At 40.6% G+C, this 8,059-nt stretch overlaps 2 long non-coding RNA genes across 2 annotated transcripts; one reads left to right on the top strand and one right to left on the bottom strand.

The window, feature by feature from the left end:
• The first annotated feature begins 3,915 nt into the window (after window positions 1–3,915).
• LOC307037625 lies at window positions 3,916–5,864 on the top strand. The gene is made up of 2 exons (XR_013807729.1): window positions 3,916–4,284; window positions 5,154–5,864. It is a non-coding gene; the product is annotated as an uncharacterized lncRNA (long non-coding RNA).
• A 192-nt stretch (window positions 5,865–6,056) lies between these two features.
• On the bottom strand, window positions 6,057–7,057 carry LOC307037626. Its single transcript, XR_013807730.1, has 2 exons — window positions 6,377–7,057; window positions 6,057–6,159 (listed from the first exon to the last, which is right to left on the bottom strand). It is a non-coding gene; the product is annotated as an uncharacterized lncRNA (long non-coding RNA).
• Window positions 7,058–8,059: the final 1,002 nt, after the last annotated feature.

Below are 8,059 nucleotides of genomic sequence, written 5' to 3'. Positions count from 1 at the left end.
AATGTCAATTTCCTTGACATTTCAGTTACATTAACGCTTTGTCTGACATTTAAATGTAGCCTACCATTGATTTTTTTGCTTTCAAGACGTTAAAAATATGCCGTGAAATAAGATCCCTTCTTACTTTCTGCTTGCTTTGCACGATCCTGCAAAGACTCCTTAAACTCTCCAGAATCATCCAGGACTAACGGGGAGAAAAGATAATGTTTGCTTAACATTTACGGGTTGAGAGATGAGGGCAGTTTCTACAGGGAACCGGGCAGCGCAGCCTAAGCTGGAGCATAATGTAATGTTGAACGTGACAACATTGACTGGCTCAGGGAATTTGCTGCATTATTCTCAGAGGAACAAAAGAGCCAGAGTGAAGTGGGAAATGAAATACCGATATACAGCAAACAGCTTAAATGGGCTGCTCCTGGACTGTTCAGAGTACACCCATTATACTGACACATAATGGTTTATAACTACAATTAGTGCCAAAACTCTTTGGGCTGGCGATCAACTCTGAAGTTGTTAAACAAGACCGGAGGCTTATGTTTCTGTCATCAGCATGGATCATTGGAAGAAATGTGCAGGGCTGCCCACTAATCACCCTCTGGTTGGAGTCAGTATAGACAGCAGGGAGCGGCCCGCCATGACCGAGGCTCAATATTAGACATAATGAGCATCCTAATGTCTGATCCAATATGATTTAATCATGTCCATTTCTGGAAGTAGCACAGTGATGCTGCATATCTTAAAGATGCCAAACCAGTTTTTTTTACTTAGATTATCAGATGTACTTCTGATAGCCTTATAAACAAAATAAAAATGAAAGGATACCAGGGACATTTCCTTCGAGTCACATCATTAAACCAGGCCCTCTAGACGGCACACAGCCAGCTGTTACCAAGTCATTTTGTATTCATAAAGTTAATGTATGCTATGATTATTCTGTACCCTCCCCAAAGCAATACCTAATAAAGTAACCACAGATGTAGCAGTGTCAGCTTTTATTAGACCACTAGTCTCTGAACCAAAGAGCTGTCAGCTCCAAGGGCATTTTATTTGGCTATTATCAAATCATCACAGGGCCGGGGCAACAATACCTAACTGAGAGGAAGATGGGAGGCATCAGGGCGAGAGGCTAGCAGATGCAGTACATGACTCATGGTGTCATTGCCTTTCAACAAGTAATTGACCATTTCCTCTGGGGATAACCTGTCTGCCATTTCCTCCATTTGCATCAGTTGACATTTTCTGTCTTTGAAGGTTTTTTAAATAATACAGGTCATGAAATGTCTAGTGCAAGTGAGAGAAAAGCAAAGCTATAGCTAAGATCGGAATAGTACTTAAACACAGTGCCGTCTGAGGGCCTAAGATATTCTAAAAAATAATATTTGAAAACACAAAAAAAATAAAAAAAATAAAATATTTTTTTTACAATATTTTTTAATTATATTTTTCATTAGTTTTACCAAAAATAACTTGATTTAATTGTATTTAAAATAACATTTCCAAAGAAATAAATCCTTCAAATCTGTCTGTTCAGTTTCTGTTGAAATGTGAAGGGTTAAATGCCGTCTCTGTAACTGTGAAGACGGGAGAGCTTGTTGGTCCCTCTGTACATTCACAGAGGGCCCGCTATAGCAGTGGTTCTCAAACTTTTTCTGTCAGGCTCCCCTTTGGAGAAAAAAAAAAGTCAGGCTCAGTGGCTGCGCCAGAGATTTCTTTTGGGGGTGCTGTGGGGTAGCTTGACGTTTCATAGAGGGTGCTCAAACATTTAGCGTTTCCCATTAATGTACCGGTCGCTACAGTGGAATTTTCTACTGCAACAATCCCCACCCACACACACAGTCTACCCGCGACTGTTACAATGAAGGCTCGATAATCAGCTCACGGCATATAGGTGTAAGCAGGGGTAACGTGCTATTTTTATAGGTGGTGTGTGGACCTCACATAGGGGGGTCCGGGGGCAAGCTCCCACGAGAAGATTTATTTTTAAATATTGAAGTTAAATGCATCAATCTGGTGCACTTTGAGAGCAAAATGAAGAGATCTATGGATACATCTCTCAACAACCATTTGAAACAGAAATGTAAACAGATTTACTTTTTCTTTATGGATATTTTACAAATCACCCTTTTAAGCTTTATTCTTGTTTTACTGTCATATAGTAGGCTATTTCATACCTGTGTTTCATTTATTCTCTTATTTTTTTATAACTATAATGATCATATAAACGTGTGCCTCAGAAATAATTGTTTACATTAATGGTGACCAAAACATTTTAGACCCACTGAGATAACACTGAGATAGTCAATTTTTCCTCCAGGTCTCTCGCGCCCCCCCCTGGCATGCCTCTGCGCCCCCCCCCCCCCCCCCCCGTTCAGCAACATGTCTACTCTACTTTTATAATTTTCTAATCATAAACATAATCGATAGATTTATGATCGATATATTTATGATTAGCCTAAGTTCGTTCATGATGGCTCATGTCAGTGATAGTGATGACATCGTTGCGAAATTATTAACCGAGTCATTTAAAAGATTGAGTTACAATGATAAACTGGATTGGCAAAGAATCAGCTGCATGACCCGCCATCAAGTGCTTCACCCAAAAGGACAGGAGGATGGGCTTTGTGTTTAAGTGATTTGATCATCAAAGGTAGGCCTAAGTCATTTTCAATATGGGCCGCCGTGCCGACTTAATTCATTTGTAATTGGTACTTGGCTGTGGGTGCCCTGCCATGATAGGTGTTTAGATAAATGGTATTGTTTTGTGTGGTAGAGGGTCGCTGTCATTGATGCGTTTTGCACCCTGGGCCATTGTTTTGATATTCCGCTGAAGAGTGGCGAAGTCACGCCCACTTACTTCCGGATCATGGGACCTTATTTCGGAAAAATAATACTTTTAAGTCTTATCTTTTGATCCCGTTTGAATTGTGCCATGAATTACACATATGATGTTTGTCAATCTTAAACAATTATTTCCATGTAAAAAAAGTCACAGTTTGTCGTAAAACTGTTGAAATATAAGACTCTAAAAAATACGCAACTAGAAAGACTACAAATCCCAGAGTCGCGTAAGTGATGTCATAACTGTTTTCCTCCACTAAGAGATAGCTAAGATCAGCGCCATATAGATAGAATCTATCTATATGGCGATGGCTAAGATAAGATAACTTTAACAAGATGCCTGTGTGCTTAGTACCAGGTTGTTATCATACCAGCAATGGGTCTTGCTCGTTCTTTCGCTTCCCGTCTGATGAAAGGAACAGGAGTGGCTGGATCAAGTTAGCTACCTAGCTAGTAGCTAGCACGTTAGTTAGCATTACAGCCTTGTCATTTTTATTAGCCTTAACATGAATTAACATTAAGTAACCCAACATGTTAAACAGTAAGAGTAGTAGTCATATTTCGTGAACCCTTCGAAGAGTACTACTGTCACACCAGTGTGATCATTCTATAATACACAATTTAAGCCCGGGGGAGAAATGCTAATGCTACATTAGCATCTGCGATTTTTTCTACTTCACGCTATCTGCACAAGTGGTTCACATTAAACATTAAAAAGACCAGGCAGTTCAGAGAGAATCAAAGGAAGGCAGGCAGGACTTTGCATAACATTCTTCTTGACAAGACAGTAGTGACGGCCATCTTGGAGACGTGTCTTGTTCTGCTAGACTGGAGATGTAGTTCATTCAGCGTTTCACACAAACAAATGTGTTACTTCACAGTTTTAAGACACATTATTTTTTTGACTTGCAAAATTATCTTTTAAATTGACAAACATCATATGTGTAATTCGTGGCACAATTCAAACGGGATCAAAAGATAATCTTTCTCTCTCCATAGAGAGGCGAAGTCCCTCCCCTTCCGGGAGCCTCCATGGGACCCCGGAAGCGGAAAATTATACATTGAATTCAATGGAGAGAGAAAACGTATCTTTTGATCCCGTTTGAATTGTGCCACGAATGACACATATGATGTTTGTCAATTTAAAAGAACATTTTGCAAGTCAAAAAAATAAAAATGTGTCGTAAAACTGTGAAGTAACACATTTTTTTATGTTAAGCCGCTCAGTGAACTACATGTCTCTGGTCCCGCACAATACGCGTCACCAACACAAAGATGACCGTCACGTTGGAACATTTCACCTCATTCTTTCAGAATGAGAATACAAGTATAAAACGAGGTGAAAATCACTACAAGTCTGGGCCCGTTGAGAGCTGTACATACACGAAAGGGGAGTTAGTCGGTTCTGTAAGAGCCAGCATGCGGGACCGGCTTTACAAGGTTTCGGTGAGTAACATGAGTGCAATGTTTAACGTTAATGTCAGTCAATAAGGAGGAGAATGAAAAAGAAGATGATGAACCACAGACCCGGCATATAATGACTGCAGTGTGCAGGGCTGTGTTAATTTATGTTACTGTTATCAATAGCATTAGTTGACTGAGAAAACCGTCAAGAAAAAAAGTTTAGCGATGTTACGAGTCGACTAGCATAATATGAACCACGGCTGTGATTGACAACCTGGACAGCCAGTCAGAAGCTAGAATGCCAACCTAGAGAGCCAATCAGAACCTAGAACGGGTGTACTGTATACGGGTGTGTATGCTGTGGATAACATTAGTGTTCACAAGAACAAGGTATACTCCCGTGTTTTGTTTTAGTTGCTCTTCAGATTGAAGCGGCCAGTTTTATATCGACTATATGTGTGATCTCCTTTTTACATCTCGTTGTGTCATTTGAGTTTATTTGCTGTGTGTAGATTCAAGGATTTTGGTTATCTTGTCAATTTGTTTGGTTATCTAGGCACAGCTGTGTGTGACTCCCTCTGGTACACTGGTATGTGTTTTCCTAATGTAGAGAGCATTGATTAATTCATAAACTACACACTGAGTCTAGATCCTGACCAAATCCTTTTTTGTTGATCAAATGTTTTTCAAAAATGTAATACACATTTAAAAAAAAATACAATGTACAATCACAACCAATACAACACAAATTACAAAAACTTCAGAAAAAACAAACAATAACAACAATCGGACAAGAGGACAAAACAATGGAAAAATAAACCCTCCCACCCCCAGATCTGGACCATCCTTGTATTGCTCATTCAATCTATTATAGCATGTTAACAAACATGGTACTTACTTTATTTGTACAGATCTACATGGGAGAGGATGGCGCGATGCAGAGCGCTGTCTGTGGTTGTGCACGGGGGATGTACAAATGCAGCCACGCTGCAGCATTGGCAATATTTGCCATGTGGCAGATCAGCTCCACAGAAGTTGAGTGCCAGTGGAGGAAGCCTGGCACTTCAAAAGTAGTCCAGCCGGTGTCTCAACTCTACCAACAGCAAGAGGAGACATACAACCCACTGGCCAGAGACATCGCCACTGAGGAAGTAGACTGGTTTAGGTCTGCACTGAGGGGCGCAGCGTGGCATGGCATGGCTTTTGTCACCTGAGCCAGAGCTGCAGCCTCAACATCAGGCCATTTTCAACGTGCCGGAGCTGGTGAAGGAGCATGGGGGTCGGGGGCTTGAGGCAATTCTTGCCTCAATGCGACTGAGCAGAGACCATTAAGCTGCCATCCAGACAGCCACCGTAGGACAGCAGACAAATCCTCAGTGGCAGTTACACAGGCAGGGCAGGTTGACAGCCAGCAATTTTGGTGCTGTGCTGAGGTCGGGACTTTCATCCACTCCATGCGCGTCCCTCATGAAGAGGGTGCTTGGGGGGTACAATTTAGACGGAGTCATGGCTGTCAACTGGGGAGTTGTAAACGAGGTGTGTTTGGCCTTTTAAGTGTGACACATATGTAGTGATAAATGCTTCACCTGACCACTGTTCCTAAATAAAAAAAGTTTTCTGCATCGTCAGTCATTTTTTCCAAATAATTACCAATATTTCACAAATTCTTCATGTCAACTTAAGAGCACAGCTTTGTGTCAGCTTTGCTTGGTTCATCTTACTGGGGGGCAGCTACATGGATGTCGGTGCAGTCCACAATCATTTTGCAGTTGAAGGCAGAATGAATTTATTATTGACTCAGAATGAAGCACAACTTCATGTCATACAATACATTGACTTTATTTGTAATTGTGTAAAAAAATAAAGCATTTATTAGCAAGCAGGACCTGCAGGAACAGAGAACGGTGATGGATGGAGCTGGGAAGAGAGAAGAATAAAGAAAACAGATCAACTTTATTATCGGATATTAATTCAATTTCAAAACAAGTTGCCGCTCCTACAGTTTTCTAGTATGTAAAGATGATTTCACATGACCTATGCAAAATATCACACTCAATACATGTGTCTCTCTGGGGGGTGCATTGTGCCTTTGATGTATATAAATAATATACCATAACCAAATACTATTACGTACAGTGGAAATCAGGTTGCCAGAGCAGGTCAGTGTGCATGTTCCTCAGGGTCTCAGCAGTTACAGGTGAGGTAAAGACAATAAGAGAAAAAGGTCAGTAACAACACTTTAAAGTAACAACACTGAATAATTATCTATTTTAATAATTTTCTCTCAGTAATCACTCAACTACTGTCTTTCCAACAAACAGCTTGACTCACCCTCACTGTCATCACAATGACACATGTCCAGAAGCATGTCATGCAAAGCTCCCTGCCTGCCTGCCTTCCTTCCTTCGAATCTCCCTGAACTGCTTCCTTAGCACCCGGTGGAGGGCGCAGTAGGCTACTCTTCAAATGTTTCACGAAATACTTACCATGATGACTACTCTTACTGTTTAACATTTTGGTGTACTTCATGTAATAAAATAATAACTTCATGGTAAGGCTACTAAAAATGACAAGGCTAAGTAATGTAATGCTAACTAACGTGCTCGCTACTCGTCGCTACAAGCTAGGTAGCTAACTTGACTATGTTCCATGCACAACATGTATATTACCTATGATATTACCTGATATGTCTGATCCAGCGACTCCTGGTCCTTTCATAAGACGGGAAGCGATAGAACGAGCAAGTGGTATGATCACTTTTGTGATTACAACATGGTACAAAAGCACACAGGCATCTTGTAAAAGTGAATTTATTGGAACAATCTACAATATATTTATTGGAGGGAATAAATCAGTTATGAAATCTTCTTTTTCGCTTTAATTACGAGTCGCAACCACTTGGAGCATTATCGCCTGTGACATCACATGCGCGACCCAGAATGGGATTTGGGATTTGTAGTCTTTGTAGTCGCATATTTTTCATAGTCTTATATTTCAACAGTTTTACGACAAAATGTGACTTTTTTGACATGGAAATGATTGTTTAAGATTGACAAACATCATATGTGTAGTTCGTGGCACAATTCAAACGGGATCAAAAGATACGTTTTCTCTCTCCATTGAATTCAATGTATAATTTTTCGCTTCCGGGGTCCCATGGACCGGAAGTAGATGGGCGTGACTTCGCCTCTCTATAGACTTCAATAGAGAGGCGAAGTCCCTCCCCTTCCGGGAGCCTCCATGGGACCCCGGAAGCGGAAAATTATACATTGAATTCAATGGAGAGAGAAAACGTATCTTTTGATCCCGTTTGAATTGTGCCACGAATGACACATATGATGTTTGTCAATTTAAAAGAACATTTTGCAAGTCAAAAAAATTTAAATGTGTCATAAAACTGTGAAGTAACACATTTTTGTATGTTAAGCCGCTCAGTGAACTACATGTCTCTGGTCCCGCACAATACGCGTCACCAACACAAAGATGACCGTCACGTTGGAACATTTCACCTCATTCTTTCAGAATGAGAATACAAGTATAAAACGAGGTGAAAATCACTACAAGTCTGGGCACGTTGAGAGCTGTACATACACGAAAGGGGAGTTAGTCGGTTCTGTAAGAGCCAGCATGCGGGACCGGCTTTACAAGGTTTCGGTGAGTAACATGAGTGCAATGTTTAACGTTAATGTCAGTCAATAAGGAGGAGAATGAAAAAGAAGATGATGAACCACAGACCCGGCATATAATGACTGCAGTGTGCAGGGCTGTGTTAATTTATGTTACTATTATCAATAGCATTAGTTGACTGAGAAAACCG

This window comes from Notothenia rossii (assembly GCF_949606895.1).
Source record: "Notothenia rossii genome assembly, chromosome: 4".
Lineage (NCBI taxonomy): Eukaryota > Metazoa > Chordata > Actinopteri > Perciformes > Nototheniidae > Notothenia > Notothenia rossii.
The sequence above is the reverse complement of the archived record's forward strand: the minus strand, read 5'-3'. Positions and strand labels throughout refer to the sequence as shown.